The sequence below is a fragment of the Euprymna scolopes genome, chromosome 41, assembly GCF_053919585.1.
Source record: "Euprymna scolopes isolate OS-2025 chromosome 41, ASM5391958v1, whole genome shotgun sequence".
In the NCBI taxonomy this organism is placed as follows: domain Eukaryota; kingdom Metazoa; phylum Mollusca; class Cephalopoda; order Sepiida; family Sepiolidae; genus Euprymna; species Euprymna scolopes.
In genome coordinates, this window is record NC_136522.1 from 27,234,715 (window position 1) to 27,245,942 (window position 11,228).

Consider the following 11,228-nt stretch of genomic DNA (forward strand, 5'->3'; position numbering starts at 1 on the left):
ATATTTTATTTTCATTGTCTGTCTTGACTTTGTACTTCACACCTTTGTTGATATACACAACGCGTTATGCTTCACTCTGAATGAATCCAGAAACAGACGTCGTCAATCAGCACACATAACTGATGCAGATTATGCAGACGATATTGCTTTGTTCGCAAACAACACTGCTAATGCGCTAGCACTGTTATGCAAGCTAGAAAAGTCTGCAAATGGCATTGGTCTTCACATTAATGCGGATAAAACAAACTTATGACTTTCAATGTGAAAGGAGAGATCAGGGTTCTGGTTAGATCAACACTGAAAGAAGTCGCTGAGTTTACGTATCTGGCCAGCAACATAATTTTCACAAAGATAGATATCGAAATTCGCATCTCAAAAGCATGGGCCGCATTGGATCGTCTGAGTTCAGTATGGACTTCGGGGCTAACTAACAAACTGAAAAGGCAGTTCTTCAGGGCAGTGGTAGAGTCTGTCCTTGTTTACGGTGCTACAACCTGGACACTCACCAAAAGATTGTAATAAAAACTAGACGGCACATATACCCGTATGCTACGAACAGTATTAAATATATATTGGCAAACTCATCCCACTAAGCAGCAACTTTATGGCAACCTATCTGCCATATCTAATACCATCAGGGAAGGACGCCTACGATTTGCCAGTCGTTGTCTGAGGAGCAAGCATTAATTAGTGAGTGATGTATTGCTATGGACTCCACGACTCGGACGCGCAAGCAAAGGGCGACCTAGATCCACGCACATCCAGCAAATAGCACACGACGCCAACTGTGAACCTGAAGATCTGAGGCAGCTGATGGAAGACAGGAAACTCCGCAGAGGAAGAGTCAGATTGGTCCGGGCAAGGAGCCCGTTCCGATGACGATGATGATGATGATGACGACGACGATGATGATGATGATGATGATGATGGCGGCGTATAATTTTCAGGTTAAGCATATGTTCAAATTCCTGCTTAACAGCTTTTAGACAATCAGGTTTGAGTCTGCGGAGACGAAAATTTACAAGTGGTTCTTGTATTTAAATATGATGAATGACATCATGTTTGACTTTCGTATCACGAAAAATGGGTAATGTTTGGAAAATCCCTAAAGATGTTGTTTTATAAGTTAGCCGATTAAAAAACAAAATGATAGAATTATCTTTGTTGAATTATTTATTTTACTATAAACTATTAATCCTGAATTGTTATCAATTAATCTTCCTTTTTTAATATCGACAAAAATGCCATAGTGATGTAAAAAGAATCTGCTCCCAAAATCGAAATTTGTAGCTTAGCAACGGTGAATATCCACCGAAAGATGCACCTGAACTTTAAATTCAAAGTTATAGACTTTTCTCCAAAAGTCAGGATAGAAGAATGGTTGACAGCTTGTAAATGAAATGAAGTTTGCTTTCTCTTTTCTTTAATCAATTTATAAGAGATAATTCTTACTTCAGCACCGATATCGATGAGAAAACCGAATATCAGTGTTATTATCTTTAACATGAAAGATGCGACACACGCGGATATTGCCAGATGTGTCAGTCGCTCTTTCTGCCTGACTGAATCGTTTCCCTATGTATTAATAGGCTTCGAGAATGAACAGGCTTTGGGGCATTTATAAGTTTTCTCTCCATAAGGATAATGAAAACGACACAAGCGAATATTATTATTATTATTATTATTATTATTATTATTATTATTATTATTATTATTATGTTGCTGAAAAGATCCGCCTTTAATGTTAGAATGCCGGTGATGAAAGTTATCTCATCGAAATCGATATTGTTGATGCTGCCTTAAATCCAGTTTCTGCAATCTATTAATCAGATCCTGAATCTGTTTTGATTTTTATTATTAAATCTCGGAAGCCCGTAGCATCATTATTATCCGTAGATGGAAGAAAAGGGTTGGTTGAGGATTGTGCTTGACTCAATGGAGCTAGAGTAGTTATTACTTTGAGAATTTTGGTCTAGGTCAGCCAACTCTTCAGCAGACCCTAATATTATTTAAGCGTTTGACGGTAGTGGATAGATGAAAAGTTGTTTTAAAATATCAGGCTCGAGTGGATTCTCTCCCATCAATTGCTTCATTCTTCTTAGAGGATGAGGTCCTCTATCACCTTACTCTTCCACAACGAGTAGCTGGCGAAGGCGTTTCTATTGAATCTGATGTTCTTTTTATTAATTCGGTTCTAAAAGTATCATATGAAATAATCCAGGTGGGGGAACATTATCAGATCTCTAATCAATGTTTCGTGAGTTAATGAACTTACAACATGATACAATTTTGTTAATTCACGATGTATGCGTTGCATAAAGAATTGTTTCTTGGTGTGGACAAACCACAATGTTGGATCTTCGGTTCAAAACGGTGGTATTTTTAATAGTGTTTGAGTGACTGTTGTTGGGGATAGCGTCACATCACGTGACCTCCTTGTTTACCTTAAATACCCTCTTCATATGAAGAGTCGAGTTCGTCTAACAACTCGCTACACTTCGACGTCTCGTCTCTGACATAAACTGTTCTCCTGTGAATTATTGTTGAAACCTGCCTTATCCCCGGAAAGGCATCTGACCACATACATACGTGGTGGCAGCGGCCAAAAATTCAAAAGAATTCAGCCTCCCTCAATAATACGTTTTACAAACGGAAGCAAATAAGTGCCCATTGACTAGGGGTCGGTGTACGGTAAGACTTTCTACAAAAAAAAAAAAAAAAAAAAAACAATTTTTACTCCCACTCATATTACAGCAAAGCTTATTAGAAATCTGAACTTTTATTTTCGTTTATTTTTTCTAAAAGAAATTGAATTTTTACACTTTTCCCCCCTTGACATTTCTACAAAAAAAAAAAAAAAAAAAAAAAAAAAAACACTATATTTCTATTAGTAACATAACATACATACGTATGGTCTTGCCGAACGAATCTTACCTTAAAGCTTACAGAATTAATTTAATCAGACTGTTTCTTCACTTTTATTTTCTTTCAGATATTGATAGAAAATAACGGATGCCATTTGTTAATTCAAAAGTTTTCTTTACTAAACTTTTAAACTATTGAAAGGACGAAAGTAACAAAAAAAAACAAAACAATTTTTACTCTCACTCATATTACAGCAAAGATTATTAGAAATTTGAACTTTTATTTTTCGTTTATTTTTTCTAAAAGAAATTGAATTTTTACAATAGTCGATTTAATTATATGTTGTTGTTCTTATAACAACACACCTTTGAGTGAGTAAAAAAAAAAAAAAAGTCTTCACCCTGTTCTTTGATTAAAGTTTTCTACGGCTATTTTTTCAACTTGTTCAATTTCACGGTGATTAATTTGGAAACTTTTAAATTAAAATTAAAGACCATAATGAACATGTTTAATTTTAAATGTGGCGCCAATGAAACAAGAGAGGCTCTCTGGGAAAGATGCTACTCATTTATGGAAGACAGCTTGATTACAAAATCTTCAGCCATTAAACATTGTGGATCAAAATTAGAAAACGATGAATGCCTAACCCCTACATTACAGAACATCACGGTGATGATCTGGCTTGATGCAATCCATCGAGAACTACCATCCATTGTTAAACAAAGATTCGCGATCACTCTAAGGGACTCCACTCTATATTCTATTAGAGCGGAGATCAGTGATGCTATACCATCCCTATTACAAGAAATAGGGGACAGAGAAGGGAATATAGCATACTCTTCCATAAACAGAAGTAGAAGATCTGGAAACCAGAGAGGTTGCCTGACAAAAAGACCGAAATGTTGCCTCTGCGATGCAGCAAACAGACCAGGTGCAGAGACTCACTACTTCCAAAACTGCCCTTTTATGCCAACATCAGATAGAAGATTTCTTCGATCTAAAATTACTGATATTGAAATCTTATCGGAATCTGAAGAAGAAGACGAAGACTTCGAGTACCACGAACCCAACAGTAGGATGGTCTGAGTTAAACAACCTCAGAACCCCAAAATCAACAAGGTAGATATTGTATCATCACCGTGTATGGAAGTAGAAACAAACAAAGAAAAATCGATCACTATACTGGACACCGGTGCGGAAACTAATTTAATTAGGAAAAGCGAGGCGAGACGTCTAAAACTAAATATCCTGCCCACCATCCACAAAGCTAACATGGCGGACGGTGTCTCCCCCATGGAAATAGAAGGGGAAGTACACTTCAATGTTTCGAGAAGGTGTCCAATCACAAATCAAGCCCACTGCTTTCGCTTCGACGGACTTGTAGTTAAGGACCTGAACTGTTCCATTCTGGGTGGCATGCCATTTATGGACAGGAATGACGTTTACCTTCGCGCAAACGCCAACCACGTTTACCTCGGTGATTGCTGTGATTTCAAATACCTCAATATAAAAAGACACGCTAATGTTAAAGCAGCAACTATATTGCGCGTCCCACGACAGACCTGCCTACTACCTGGTTCCAGCGTTGCCTTATCGATACCACCTGAATACCAGGATAAAATAGTTTCAGTATAACCTAGATGCAATAACAATCAGGATGAATGGATCCAATGTGAGCTAGTGAAACCGGATCATGATATAATAACGCTCACTAACAAGTCCACCATACCCATACTCATCAAACGCCATGAGCAAGTATGTCAGATACGCCACACGACCCAATTATCACTATCCAGTGATACTTTGAAACCGACTCCAATAATTCTTACCAATGATTCCAAACAAACGGACAGGTCAGCAGAAATTTCTGTGGACCCCTCGAACATCCTTAGCCAGGAAGAAAAGACCATCTTCTTCACAACAAATAAGAAATATAATCAGGTATTTTCACCGGTAATCGGATGCTACAATGGAAGATCAGGAAATTTCCAACACAGGATTAATGTTGCCGTATCTCTACCACCACAAAGAAAGGGACGCATTCCATTACATAACCGGACAAATCTAGAGCGACTCCAAACCAAGATTGATGAACTATACGAACAAGGTGTCTTCGTACGCCCAGAAGACATAAACATCACAGCGGAATATGTAAACCCTTCATTCCTTGTTACCAAACCTTCAGGAGGCTTTCGGTTAGTGACTGCATTCACTGAACTGAGCCAGTACACCAAACCACAACCTGCTCTCATGCCCAAAGTAGATGACATCATAAGACATATTGCTCAGTTTAAATTCTTAATTAAAACTGACTTAAGTCAAGCATACTTTCAAATACCCTTGGCCAAATCATCAATGAAATATGTCGGCATCTGTACACCATTCCGTGGTGTATATGTTTATACCAGAGCGGTGATGGGTCTTCCAGGCTCTGAATCAGCTTTAGAACAATTAATGTCCAAAGTCCTAGGCGATCTAATGATAAAAGGATCGGTGGTAAAATTGGCTGATGACCTATATGTCGGGGCCAACACACCCCGGGAACTTAACAACGTATGGGAAGAAGTATTACAAACACTACATAAGAATAACTTGAAGTTATCCCCATCTAAAACGGTTTGCTGTCCAACATCGACAGAAATTCTGGGTTGGCGATGGACCAATGGAACCCTCAAAGCTACAAGTCATCGTCTAAATACCTTGGCTGCCTGTAATCTCCCTGAAACCATCAAAGAAATGAGATCATTCATAGGATCTTACAAATTCCTAAGTAAAGTTATACCTAAACATTCAGATTTTTTAGCACCTCTAGATAAAGTCTGCGCAATGGGCTCGTCAAACGACAGAATCAAATGGACATCAGATATGGAAGACACATTCCTCAAAGCCAAAGAACACCTTAAACAAGCCAAAATCCTAACCTTACCTAGAAGAGAGGACCAACTACAGATAATCACGGATGCAGCTACAACCTCTGCCGGCTTAGCGGCATCCCTTTTCGTATTAAGAGGAAACAAACCCCACCTCGCAGGTCTATTCAACGCTCGTAAAACATCCAACCAAGCAGGTTGGCTAGCTTGTGAGTTGGAAGCTCTGGGCATAGCGTCGGCTATCAAACATTTCAGCCCATATATAATTCAATCAGAAAACATAACCGAAGTACTCACGGATAGCCGACCCTGTGTACAAGCATATGAAAAACTCCAACGCGGCGCATTCTCCGCAAGCTCCAGAGTCACGACGTTCCTCAGTGTCATATCTCGATATCCTGTCAAATTATCCCATTTACCAGGTAAAAATAATATATCGGATTACGCCAGCCGAAATCCTATCCATTGCGAAGGAAAATGCCAAATCTGTAAATTCATCAGTGCCCTAGAGGAATCCGTGGTTAGAGAAGTCACTGTAAAAGACATACTAGCTGGTCACTGTCCTATCCCATACATGACTCGCAATACGTGGATTCAAGCTCAACAAGACTGTCCAGACTTACAACAAGTATATCGGCTACTACGCGATGGCAGAACTCCATCTAAAAAGAAGAAAGGGTTAACCACAATTAAAAGGTATTTACAACATTGTAAACTCTCATCAGCCCCTGCAGATGGGTTAATCATAGTTATGCGGGAAGAAGCCTTACGGCCTGCTAGACAAAGAATCGTCATTCCCCAAGGGGTATTAGATGGACTTTTGGTCGCTCTACATTTACAACTCCAACACGCCAGTAAACATCAGTTAAAACAAATCTTTAATATGGGATTCTATGCACTGGATACAGATAAAGCCATCAATCGCACCGTAGATAGTTGCCACACTTGCGTATCACTAAAGCAGGTACCAAGTCAGTTCAAAAATCAATCGTCAACAAAACCACCTGACAAAATTGGGAGCTGGTACGCTAGTGATGTCATCAAACGTGAAGGACAACTGATATTATTAGTTCGAGAAAATGTTTCTTCCTTGACACAGGCAACATTATTACTATCGGAGAGCAGTCAATCTCTTAAGGATGGCCTAATCACCACCATATCAAGATTCCGTCCCCCGTCAGGAGATGAAGTAAAAATCAGGGTCGATGGCGCTTCGGGATTTCAAGCCCTACTCACCGATAGTTCACTGGAATCGTTCCATATTAAAATAGAGGTTGGAGAAATAAAGAACATTAACAAAAACCCTATTAGTGAACGTTCAATATCAGAATTCCATACAGAACTATGCAAATTGAAACCAAATGGTGGCAAAATAACAGACACTGAATTGGCTATAATAATTTCCAATATGAACAGCAGATTCAGAGAAAATGGCTACTCTTCACTAGAAATTTGGACAATGAGAGACCAAATCACAGGAGAAAAACTACCAATAGAATACAAAAGTCTGATTGAAGAGAAACACCGAAATAGATTAAAAAGACATGAATCCTCAACTAAATATAAGGGCCGAGGCAGAACTACCGAAATAAAAACCGATACTAAAGTTGGAGAGATCGTCTATCTATACCAAGATAGAGTTAAAACCAATGCTCGCAACAAATATATGGTGATGGAAGTTGAAGATCAGTATTGTACTGTACAAAAGTTTACAGATAAACAATTTCGGGGAAAAAGATATAAAGTGAAGAAGTCTGACATTATCAAAGTTGAACAACACCCTAACTACCACACCATTGATCAAAACAATACCGAAAGTGAATACGAAATAGATAGTCCCATACATGTCGAATCCGAATCATCAATAGATGAACAATCGGACTCTTCCAAGCACAGTGACACAGAAAACACACAAGATGACAGTATAGACCATAAAGATCCAACCGAAGAAACCCCCCTGGAAGTAACTCCCGAGGAAATTACTTATACGCGTCGTCCGTCACGGATCCGAAAACGTCCGAAGTTCTTGGAAAATTATATATTATAAATTAGCTCAAACAAGTGCGTAAATTCGGATCATACCCGTACAACACAGAGGAAGAGGAAAGAAGGAAATAAAAGGACTCCGTCACATCACGTGACCTCCTTGTTTACCTTAAATACCCTCTTCATATGAAGAGTCGAGTTCGTCTAACAACTCGCTACACTTCGACGTCTCGTCTCTGACATAAACTGTTCTCCTGTGAATTATTGTTGAAACCTGCCTTATCCCCGGAAAGGCATCTGACCACATACATACGTAGGACATCGTTCTTCATATTTTCTATTGAAAGAGTGACGACTTAAAATTGATATTGCTTGAGTATTGACGTGCGGTGTCACCAGTTTATAAAAGTTGGTATTATTATGGATGGCATTTTAATATTCATTCAAATATCATAGACTTTATCATTAAAAAATTAAATAACACCAACAAATAGTAATCAATTCGAACACTGCATTTATATACATTAAAAATAGTTTTATTTAACACAGTAGTTTTTTTTATCAGTGGTGTGGAGTATTAACTCTCTTTTTCTCGGTAATCCATTACAAAATCAAGAAGGTTCATGTTTATCAATATGGAATTAAAATCCATTATATTTTAATAGAGCAGGCTTAGAAATGTTTTGATGTAGATTGTTGTGTATAAATCCAAGTGTCTGGATAAAAGAGAAACATTTAAAGAAAAGTCGTTCATCGCTACTTGTGTAAATAGAAATCCCTTGGCGGGAATCTATAAAAATGGAAAGGGAAAAAAACAAAAAAAATGGCAGTGTAAAACCGTCCTCTTGTCGATAAAACGCACGAAAGCTTTTTTTTTTCTTTCCTCAACTTGCAATATATCCTCGTGTATTCGATATTATCTTCCACCGAGCGTTATCGTTCTAAGCTATCCAAGAAAAACTCAACTCAATCCTTATGCTTTACAATTCGTCCCTTTTAATAGCTACCAATTGTGTACATATGCAAATTAATGACATACGTTCACCAATGAGCGATGTACAAAATTATGCTAGTCTTTTCTACATTTTCTGTTGTTATTTTACAGGCTAAGCAAACATGAGGTCGTTTGCGAGAATGATGATTTCTATTACAGAATCCTCAGCGTGCATATTTCTCGCGATGGAGTTAGTAGGACTCCTTTCTCACTAAATTAACTTGATTTTTCCCACGTACTAGATTCATAATCGAAATTGCAACGCTTCCAACTTATTTACTGTAAACATACATGAAAAGACAAAAATTAGTCGCCGTAGAATTTATATGACTTTGGGACAAAGCACGCAGTGAACATTCCGCCATCTGTTTGCATGAGTGAACTGGTGTTCTTTTAGATCTAGCGTCTATTTTAAAACTTAAAATGATTTCAATTGAGTTATTTCCCTGTGAACGCATACAGCGAATCTGTTTTGTGAAATAACGATCCGCTATATATTCTAAGTATATTTTTTCATTAAAAAGTTTTCCATATGGTTATGTGTTCCCCGAATCTGGCTCATGATGAATGTAACATATATTAATTCAATATTAATTCAATATTAATTCAAAGCTATGTCATTTGATGTCACACAGATTAGCTAATATCACATAGAAATTTTGAACATTTTCGTTCACTAGCACCATAATTATAATAATAGTACTATCAATAAAACCATTTGTTTATAAAAGAAAATTTCGCAATGCAAATTAGAAATGGTATTACAGAATATTAATTTATTAGATGCTATTTTAAAAATGAATATGCAAATGAGTAATATTCAGATTTTTTAGGTGAATTTGGAGACTTCTATGTATACGGTTTGGATGTTAATATAATTAGAATAGTTAGGAAAAAGTTTTTTGAGGAAAACAAGAAAGTTATATATATTTTTAAGTAATTTTTTAACTGCAACCTTCATTTGGAGTCCTGACGACGACATAAAAACATTGAAACGTTGATCGATCCGCATAGACTCTTAACAATGTGTATATAATTTTATTGATTTATTCATATATATATATATATATATATATATATATATATATATATATATATATATATATATATTAAGCTTCCTTCAGTCTTGACAGACTGTGGATACCCACTGTAAGGGTGCCTGCACGTGAAATTTTTGTGGCAGAGTTGCGTAATCCTTTCCTGAATCGACATTGTTGAATACCAGTGGCAAGTGGAGGTTCAAGACGACTGGAAACAATGCCGAGATAAGCGGAAAGCACACACAGCGCCTAGAATTTCCAAATGGTCACCCATTGGTACTAGCCAGGCTCAACGTTGCTTAACTTCGGTGATCAGATGAGAACCGGTTTGTCAACGTGATTATGCCGTGTATATATATATATATATATATATATATATATATATATATATATATATATATATATATATATATATATATATATATATATATATATATATATATATATATATATATATATATATATATAAACTACAGTCCCTTTTACCTTTTAATCATATCTCATTTAATACAGGAAAAAGTATACTAATCGTATTAAATAACTAACAAGAAACTAAATACATAAAGTATAAAATAAGAAAACTGTGGTTTGAGTTGTCCCCCTTTGCAAATTGGCTGTTTGGAGAAATGGAAAACTAGATGGTTCTGGTTGATAGTCAATTTGCATAAGTGGAGAAATGGGTAGCATATAAACGGTACTTTTTTTAAGCAGGGGTGAAGAGCGCAGAGTGTGAAACGACGGTTGGAAGAAGTGACGTTGAATTATTTTTGGACGTTGAAGAGCTCAACCTTTTGGAAGGAACAGCTGTGTCTTATATATTTTTTATTTCTTTTTTTTCTACTTCACTACAAGCTATTTCGGCGGGAACTATGGAAGCAAAGAGGATCAGCAGTGAAATGCTTAAGACGTTCTCTGGAGAGGGAGATGTTATAACCTGGCTGACCAAGGTTAAACTTGTCGCTAAGTTGCAGGACATCGCGGATGTAGCCAGCTTGATACCGCTGTATCTTGATGGTGATACTCTGGCCCTATATCTGGAGATGCAGGAGGAGGATCGACTGTCTGTTGACGCCATTGAGGAAAAGTTGAAGGAAGCATTTACCGAAGGACCGTTTGTGGCATATGGCAAACTACCGGACCGGAGAGCCTGTCGATGTTTACGCCAACAATATCAGGAGGTTGACGGGACTAGCAGGATTCAATGGAGGAGGCCGTCGACAGATGGTTAAGATGGCCTTTATCAATGGCTTCCCGGACCATATTTCTATAGCTCTGCAGCAACTGCCCGGTGTAAATACTATGGAGGTGGCGGAGTTGATTACACAGGCTAGGGTGCTGGCCAGGAAAAAAGAGAGTGAGCAGGGAAGCGTAGCTGTCGCTCAATGAAGCAAACTGCAGCAGGAAATTGTGAAGGACGAAAAGCAGAGAGGACTGTGGTAGAGACCTAGGTTCTCTGGCAGATGCTACCGATGC

General features: G+C 37.6%; 1 pseudogene; it reads right to left on the bottom strand.

Moving 5' to 3' along the window:
- Positions 1 to 9,992: 9,992 nt before the first annotated feature.
- Positions 9,993 to 10,108, bottom strand: LOC145266870 (5S ribosomal RNA; annotated as a pseudogene).
- Between the last annotated feature and the right edge of the window lie 1,120 nt (positions 10,109 to 11,228).